Genomic DNA, 8397 nt, shown 5'->3' with positions numbered 1-8397 from the left:
TCTACTTCTCTTGGAGTGGAACGGACGACACTCAGCGGTTGCCATGGGAGATCACGTGACAGTGCTGCCAAGCAAGCAAGCAGGCTGGTTTCCACTTACACACACAGTCACAGTCCCACTAACATCAAACTGAACACACACAATTTTCACTGATCTTTCTATAGACTTTGAATTCTTATTATGTGAACATTTTCTAACTATGCTGCTCAAAAAAATTAAAGGAACACTTCGAAAACACATCAGATCTAAACTGGGTGAAAAATGATCTTGAATATCTTTCCTGATAATAAGTGGCTGATTTATTAGTAACAAAATGATGCCACATAATTTGATAGAAATGAAAATGATCACCCTATAGAGGGGGGAAATCAAAGACACCCCAAAAATGAAAGTGAAAAAATGATGCAGCACACTGTCCATTTTGCCAAAATGTCATTGTAGCAACTCAAAATGATTCTCAGTAGTTTGTGTGGCCCCCACGTGCTTGTACACATGCCTGACAACGTCGGGGTATGCTCCTAATGAGACTACGGCTGGTGTCCTGGGGGATCTCCTCCCAGATCTGGACCAGGGCATCACTGAGCTCCTGGACAGTCTGAGGAGCAACCTGGAGGCGCCGGATGGACCTAAAGATAATGTCCCAGAGGTGTTCTATTGGGTTTAGGTCAGGTGAACGTGGGGGCCAGTCAATGGTATCAATTCCTTCATCCTCCAGGAACTACCTGCATACACTAGCCACATGAGGTCGGGCATTGTCGTGGACCAGGAGGAACCCAGGTCCCACCGCAAGGGGCGTAGTTTCTGACAATGGGTCCAAGGAATTCATCCTGATACCTAATAGCAGTCAGGATGCCGTTATCTAACCTGTAGAGGTCTGTGCGTCCTTCCAGGGATATGCCTCCCCAGACCATCACTGACCCACCACCAAACCGGTCAGGCTGAATGATGTTGCAGGCAGCATAACGTTCTCCACAGCATCTCCAGACCCTTTCACGTCTGTCGCATGTGCTCAGGTTGAACTTGCTCTCATCAGTGAAGAGCACAGGGCACCAGTGGTGTAGTTGCCAATTCTGGTGGTCTATGGCAAATGCCAATCGAGCTCTACGGTGCTGGGCAGTGAGCACAGGGCCCACTACAGGACGTCGGGCTCTCAGGCCACCCTCGTGGAGCCTGTTTCTGATGTTTGGTCAGAAACATTCACACCAGTGGCCTGCTGGAGGTCATTTTGTAGGGCTCTGGCAGTGCTCATCCTGTTCCTCCTTGCACAAAGGAGCAGATACCGATCCTGCTGAGGGTGTAAGGACCTTCTACGGCCCTGTCCAGCTCTCCTGGAGTAATTACCTGTCTTCTGGAATCTCCTCCATGCGTCCATGTACCTCATTGATGCCCTGGTCCAGATCTGGGAGGAGATCCCCCAGGACACCATCTGTTGTCTCATTCGGAGAATGCCCCGACGTTGTCAGGAATGCGTACAAGCACGCGGGGGCCACACAAACTACTGAGAATCATTCTGAGTTGCTACAATGACATTTTAGCAAAATGGACCAGTCTGCTGCATCATTTTTTCACTTTCATTTTTGGGGTGTCTTTGATTTTCCCCCTCTATAGGGTGATCATTTTCATTTCTATCAAATTATGTGGCATCGTTTTGTTACTAATACATCACCCACTTATTATCAGGAATGATATTCAAGATCATTTTTCCCCCAGTTTAGATCTGATGTGTTTTCGAAGTGTTCCTTTAATTTTTTTGAGCAGTGTATTTATTGGGAACTCGTTTACAATTTTAATAATAGAAATGTATTTTAAAAAATGTAAAGATATTTATTTTATTTGCATTTTTTTCTATAGTTTTTATAATTAGGAAAAGGGTTGGGCATTGTTTGATTTTGAACGATTCCGATTTTGATTCCTCGTTTTGATTCCGGTTCCTAACGATTCTCTGTTCTGATGGTTTTAAAAGGCAGGGTCATAAAAGTTTGCATGGTTTAAATGAGGGTGCAGGGTTTCCCCTAGGATTTTTTAAAAACTGTTGTGGTGGGCTGCATGGGAGGGTGGACTGCTGCCGCTGTGTTGTGCCGCTGCTGCATCTGCAATTTTTTTTAGGACAAAAATAGCAATTTTCTATTTAACTTTTTTCAACAACTAGCAGAACATGAACCGAGAACATTGCAAAACTGTTAATTTAATGGCAAAGTTGCTGAGAGCACAGCCAACATTTAAACTGTACTTTATTTACAAAGCACATCTCCACTCAGTGTGCTCATTTGTCATTAAATACAGGTGTCACTTTTGAATAGAACACTTGTAAAAATAGTAAGAGTTGAAGCAAATATTCTTAGGTGAACAACTCAACATCAGCTGGTGAACTGCAGTACCTGTTGGAGACCCCTGTGATAGCGTCACTGTCTAAAGCTCAAGCTGTGTTTTTGTTACACAACTTCAACACACAACTAGTGTTTTGAAGACAAGCCATAAGTATTACGATGATAACAAGAGAGCAAGGTTGTTAAGTGACACTTTGAAGAGCAAGTTGTGATGATGACCGTAGCAAGTTGTGATGATGACCGTAGCTCGCCCGTGGCACAAATAAAACGAGCTAGCTAGATGCCGCCAGCCAAGCATGTAAACAAAAATGCCAGAAAGTGGAATGAGATTGAAACGTGAGCGATCACACACGCTGGGATAGTCTTAGCATATTACAGGCTGTCGCCAATTGACACATTTTACGGGGTATTGTTCATTCTCCTGGTAATAAGAAACAAAGTGAAAGTCAACACAAGACGTGTTGCGTGACTGGAAACACATGTCTTGTCACACATGCGGAAGTACCAGCAAAGCAGACATGTGATTCCAGTGCATACTTATCAAAATAAAGCACACTGAAACGTTTTCATGATATTTTAAATAGCTTTTAAACTAATTGTCGTCAATATGTGCATAAATAATACGCTATATATGTATCTATATAGCATATGTATCCATTCATACAATATATTACTTAAAATTGTTTTCAAGTTTTAAAAAAAACCTAATTTTTAAGGTGTGGCAGCTTTTATTTTGTAGTAGCGCACCGCCACGATCCATGACATGTAGCTGAAACCCTGGGGAGCTAATCACAATTCTTTTTGGATGAAATGTCTGAAGTTCTCAATGAATTTTTTAATGTTATGAACTTTTTATCAACTTTATTATGAATTTCTTACAGAGCTCTTTTCAACCATTATATAAATATCAAACCATTCAACTTGAATATACAGGTAAATGTTGTCAAGTTTCTTTTTACAGGAGTGCACTTTCACAAAATATGTTTCCTTTGGAATAGTAGTATACTTTGTTTGCTGCCTCAATGTTGGTGTAAGCCAGTGCTTCTCAAATAGTGGGGCGGACTCCACTGGGGGAATCGGTGAACTGTCAAGAGGGGGCATGAGAGGGAGGGAGGGTTTTTAATGTTCGTGCAGACCTGCCAACATGTATGAATTTGTCGTGCTCGGCCTGCAAGTTGACTCTTGACAGCGCTTGTATGCTTCACTGCTCTCCATTTGGCGGCATTTCGCTGGTTTCATTTTGGGGTCAGTCTGTACAGTACCGATACATAAATAGATATGATCAATTTTTCAATAGTGCTTCAAATCGGGGGGGACGACTTAGCGCATCAAAGACGAGGTACTCTGTTATTTCTACACCATGAATGTGTGAACATTAATCATGTTGATCGTGCACCATTCCATCATTGTGTTGCACTGAGCCGACCGCTCCTTTTTATGACGTTAAGCCAAACTTTTTAACCGCTTCTTCTTCGCTGATGCTCGCCGGCCGGCTTCTTTTTTGTTTGTGTTCGCGGCTATTTCTTCTGGTTGGCGAAGTGAGCATCGGAACTAGGAATTGAAATAATAACTTTTAATGATCCCGGGAGAATGTTAGTTAATGTTAGTCCGGTTATGAATATACTTTCACTACCTTCCTTTTTTTTCACACGGTGGTCAAGTGGTTAGCATGTTGGTCACACAGTCAGGAGATGGAGAAGATTTGGGTTCGAATCCCCATCTGAGCATCCCTGTCTTATGTCTATGTTCTCCCCGTGTGTGTGTGGGTTTTCTCCGGGTACTCTGGCTTCCTCCCAAATCCAAAAACATGCATGTTAGGTTAATTGGAGACTCTAAATTGCCAATAGGTATGAATGGTTGTTTGTCTATAATTGGCTGGTGACCATTGCTGGTGTACCCTGCCTTTAAGTTACAAAAAATAAAAAAGCGTTACAACTAGATAGGTCTAAGGCTGAATGATTCCAGTAAAGCAATGGAATAAAATATAAATGCGTAAAGTAATATGTATTTACTGTGTATGCTATCTTTCACAGAACAGGTTCAAAACAAAATAAATATAATCCAAAATTTTATATATAAAAACAAGCAACATATACAACACCAAAACACACACTAAAATATGTAAATATATGATAGGAAATACAAGAAAAAATACACTTGCCTGCCTGAAGAAATAAAAGAAAAACTCCAGGTCTTATGTATGATTTGACGAACAGTATACAATATTTGCAGCATGTCAATTTGTGCTATTTTAACTCTGCCAGTAGTTTGATTGCATGGGTAGCTACTTTTACCGGTACAGTAGTTTGCTGATCCTCTGAGGCCCTCTAGTGGACATGTGGAAAAAATACATAGCATTCATTTCGGCATTCAACCCATTACAGCGGTAGAAACTCCAAAATGGTTATTAAAGATTACTTTTTTTCAACAAATGAATGACAACTGAAAATTCAAGACCAATTTTGTCAATGCATTTACTAAATTGTTAATGTTAGTAACATGTCATTTTGCGGTACAACTATCATGCATCTCAAAATTAAATTTAGCCACACTAACAATCAGTGGAGGATACCTACAGTATATATATTTGTATTTGCTGTTATACCTTGTTTCCTTTGACTGATTGACGTGTTTTTGTATGTACCTGAGTGGACCAGAGAGTGGAGCCATGTCCCAAAGTAAGTGGTGAGTAAGCTCATGTTGCTCTGTTTTGGCCTTCCTTTGTTTTGCCTTTTAATGGCCAGTAACTATTGTAGTACTCCACCCAATATGCCAAAATATAAAACGTGTCCGATTCCTGCAACACAAAAGGAATTCTTGCCTTATTTAATTAGACCCTGTGCAAGAGCTGTATAAAAAATGGTGCTTTTATGAATGTAACAGTGGTTGGTATTAGTTTGCAGTGGTATACAACTGCACTGCATCTGTTTATAGGATTTTGCCTCTCATGTAAATCAATCAGATAACCCAAATATAAGAAAACACCTCCTGTTATGAGACCATGCAGTTCTAAATGTAACATCATGTTTACATAAATTGTCTTACATGTGTAAAAAAAAAAAAAAGTTATCCGTTTTAAGAATAAAACTAAAATTAAAACTACCCATCCTTTGAAGACACCTGACACCTGACAGATGTGTTGGCTCAAGAGCTTGTTACCAAGTGGCGTTTTTTGAGATAGATTTTGTGTCGTGTAGTGCGTAACGAATGTATTTAAGAGGATGGGGTGTTAATTGAAAGCAGGCGATACTCAACAAGTTCATTGTTAACTTTCATTGTTTGTTTGTTAACCTCATGCACTTTTTGGAATGCATGAGAAAGAGAAAAAGGAAAACATACCTCTCTTTGATCACATGGTTGTTTTTTAATAAGTATATTTCACAACACAGCAGAAACAGAACAAATGTTGTAATAACGGTAAGAAGCAAACTGCTCTGCTACTATTAATACCACTGATGAGTTTGTTTTAAACACAGTACGGCAAGCGTAGCACACATGAGTTTCACACCAACAGCTGAGTAGCAGCTAGATAAAGTAGTAGAGAAAGTTGTTGGACGCTGACTAGTCGTGATACTTCAAATGCAGCTACTGGGATCTTCTAAAACTACATCAGGAGGTTGCCTACAGCCACAGTTCTAATGCCATTTTTTTCATACATTGAGAGTCTGGCAGTTATTTACTTTTGTAGACCACGTAATGTAACAGAGGTGGTAATTGGAGCATTGACAGTTGTATGGCCGATAAAGTTGAAGGTAGGGCTTTTTTATTGTGACCTTAAAGGGCATTTGGGTAAAGTCATCAGTGGAACTTGTTACAAGTTCCTTAAATGGTGCGGCAACAGGTTAGCTAATTGAACAGAGGGGTTAATTTGAGCATTTATGGTAATTGATATGTATTTGCTTATGCAGCCCAGTTTGTACTGGGCAGCCAGACCCTTTCGCAGTAAGTTTTATTTCTGGTTCTACGGTTATCATTGCACTTTTCTTTCACTGAACACTTTTCACACTATTCTTCAGTGGTACTCTCCTTATCGGCATATTTTTACAGTAGATTACTGGTTGAAGTCAAAATTGTATGACTTTATATATATATACTGTATGCTTCCTTGTGGTGTACAATTTTATAGTATAGTCCTGAAATAGGTACCGAGTATGAGAGTGCGTTCTCTCCCATTGAGCAGGTGTATGGTGTACGGGACACAGCAAACGGCCATGCTGCTTGGTGGAATTGAGATAGATATGCTTTGAACGGTGGCGATAAACACAGTAATCAGGGCCGGCGTTTCAGCGAGCCTTAAAATAACAATTAGCCATGAAAAAGAAGAGTGGTGATTATAAATTCCATTCAGGGAAGAAAAAAAAGATTCCTGGCTGTCGACTGGGAGATCTCAGGGAGTCCTATGGTTTTTGGTGAGGGGGGGGGGGGGGGAGTTTTTTGCAATCAGTGTTAAATAGAGCCGTTTTGTGCCTGTGTGATTGTCAAGTGGGCCATTACTTGTTGATAAGAGCACTTTTTTTTCCTTATGTGGTCCTGATTGGGCTGAACATGCTGCTCCTACTCGCACGCCGTCCCAACGCAATCAGGCCCCTTTTTTCAGCCCACTGCCATTTTCAGTGCTGTGATTTCCCCCCAATACCCCTCCCACCCAAGAAACCCCACCCCCCACCCCCATCAAAGCCACCAAGACCCCCCACCCCCAAAAGCCCCCACTCCGGCATCCCTCTTTCTCCTTCAGATTCAATGAGTAGACTTTTACAGCAAGGAGAAAAGGTCACGCCAATCTGCTTGTGTCAATTGTAAACTACTCCAATTTGGCCTGATTTCAATGAAATAAACAAGCGCTTGACGAGATCGAGCAAAGTCTACCTGGAAGTAGCACATTAGGAGATCTTCTGCGAGGCTCACAGAGGTCAGATGCTCTTTGCTTTATTATTTATTTGCTTTCAAATTTTGGAAAATTCAATTTATTGTAAATAATTACACAAGAATTAGGATAATTTTTTTTCTTATTTGGAGATACAATGCAGTATGTTACAAAAGTTACACCACATCCCTCACATTTCAGTAACCGTTAATAATGGCAGTGTGTGATTGTAAATCTATACAGCTATCCCTCGCCACGTCGTGGTTTCACGGCATCACTCTATCAGGGTTTTTCAAATTAGTTAATACAATATAGCTTTTTTGTGGTTGACTACAGCCTATTAATATTTTTTTTATTTAAGCAAATATTACATATTCTTTGACTAAATAAAGCATTCCCAAGCATTAAAATTTCTAAATGAGCAAAAACACAAATATAAGACATTCTGAAGATGCATTCAAAGATGTCGTATTCTACACTGGTCACTAGGTGTAAATAATGTTACATTGATGAGACAATAGCTACCTCAGGAAGTACGCTGTTCAGAAAAAAACAACAAGGAACTCTCCCAATGCTAACATGAGTCTATATTATGTTTTATGTATGTGTAATATGTCTTATTTTCTGTTATGTCTACTATATTAGGCAGTACGAGTGTAAAAGTGACTATATGTGGGTGTGATTTAATGTCTTGAGGGTTCTAATAATGTTTAAAATATTTACAACGTCGTAAACAGGTTTTATATGCCCTAACTGTGAAAATATTCCATTCCATTTCTAAAGAAGGAATCCTATTTCACGTAAACTCACTTATCACGGTTGGGTCTTGAACCAATTACAGACTAGGGATTACTGTACTCTAATACAAGCTGTAGACTGACTACTCTAAAGTATGTCCACGTTTCTCTTTTAGTAGTGTTTCTAGTATTGTTCATGGAGTAGGACTCAGTATACTGAATTGTATACTGTTATAAAAATGTTTGCTACAATGTGAGGGGTGTTCTCACCTTTGGGAGATTCAATATCTTCTATAACATGTAATATACAGTATATATGAGGATTAAAAATAACACTTTCTTTATACTCTAATATACCACGGAACCTTGGTTAGTGTCATTTGTTCGTTCCAGAAGGTCTGACTCTAACCAAAACAGATGCTAAAAGAATTATGCGTTGTGAAATATGGAGTGAAATATGCGTGAGTCA

The sequence above is a fragment of the Dunckerocampus dactyliophorus genome, chromosome 10 (assembly GCF_027744805.1).
Source record: "Dunckerocampus dactyliophorus isolate RoL2022-P2 chromosome 10, RoL_Ddac_1.1, whole genome shotgun sequence".
Taxonomy (NCBI): Eukaryota; Metazoa; Chordata; class Actinopteri; order Syngnathiformes; family Syngnathidae; genus Dunckerocampus; species Dunckerocampus dactyliophorus.
This window is presented reverse-complemented; position numbering follows the sequence as displayed.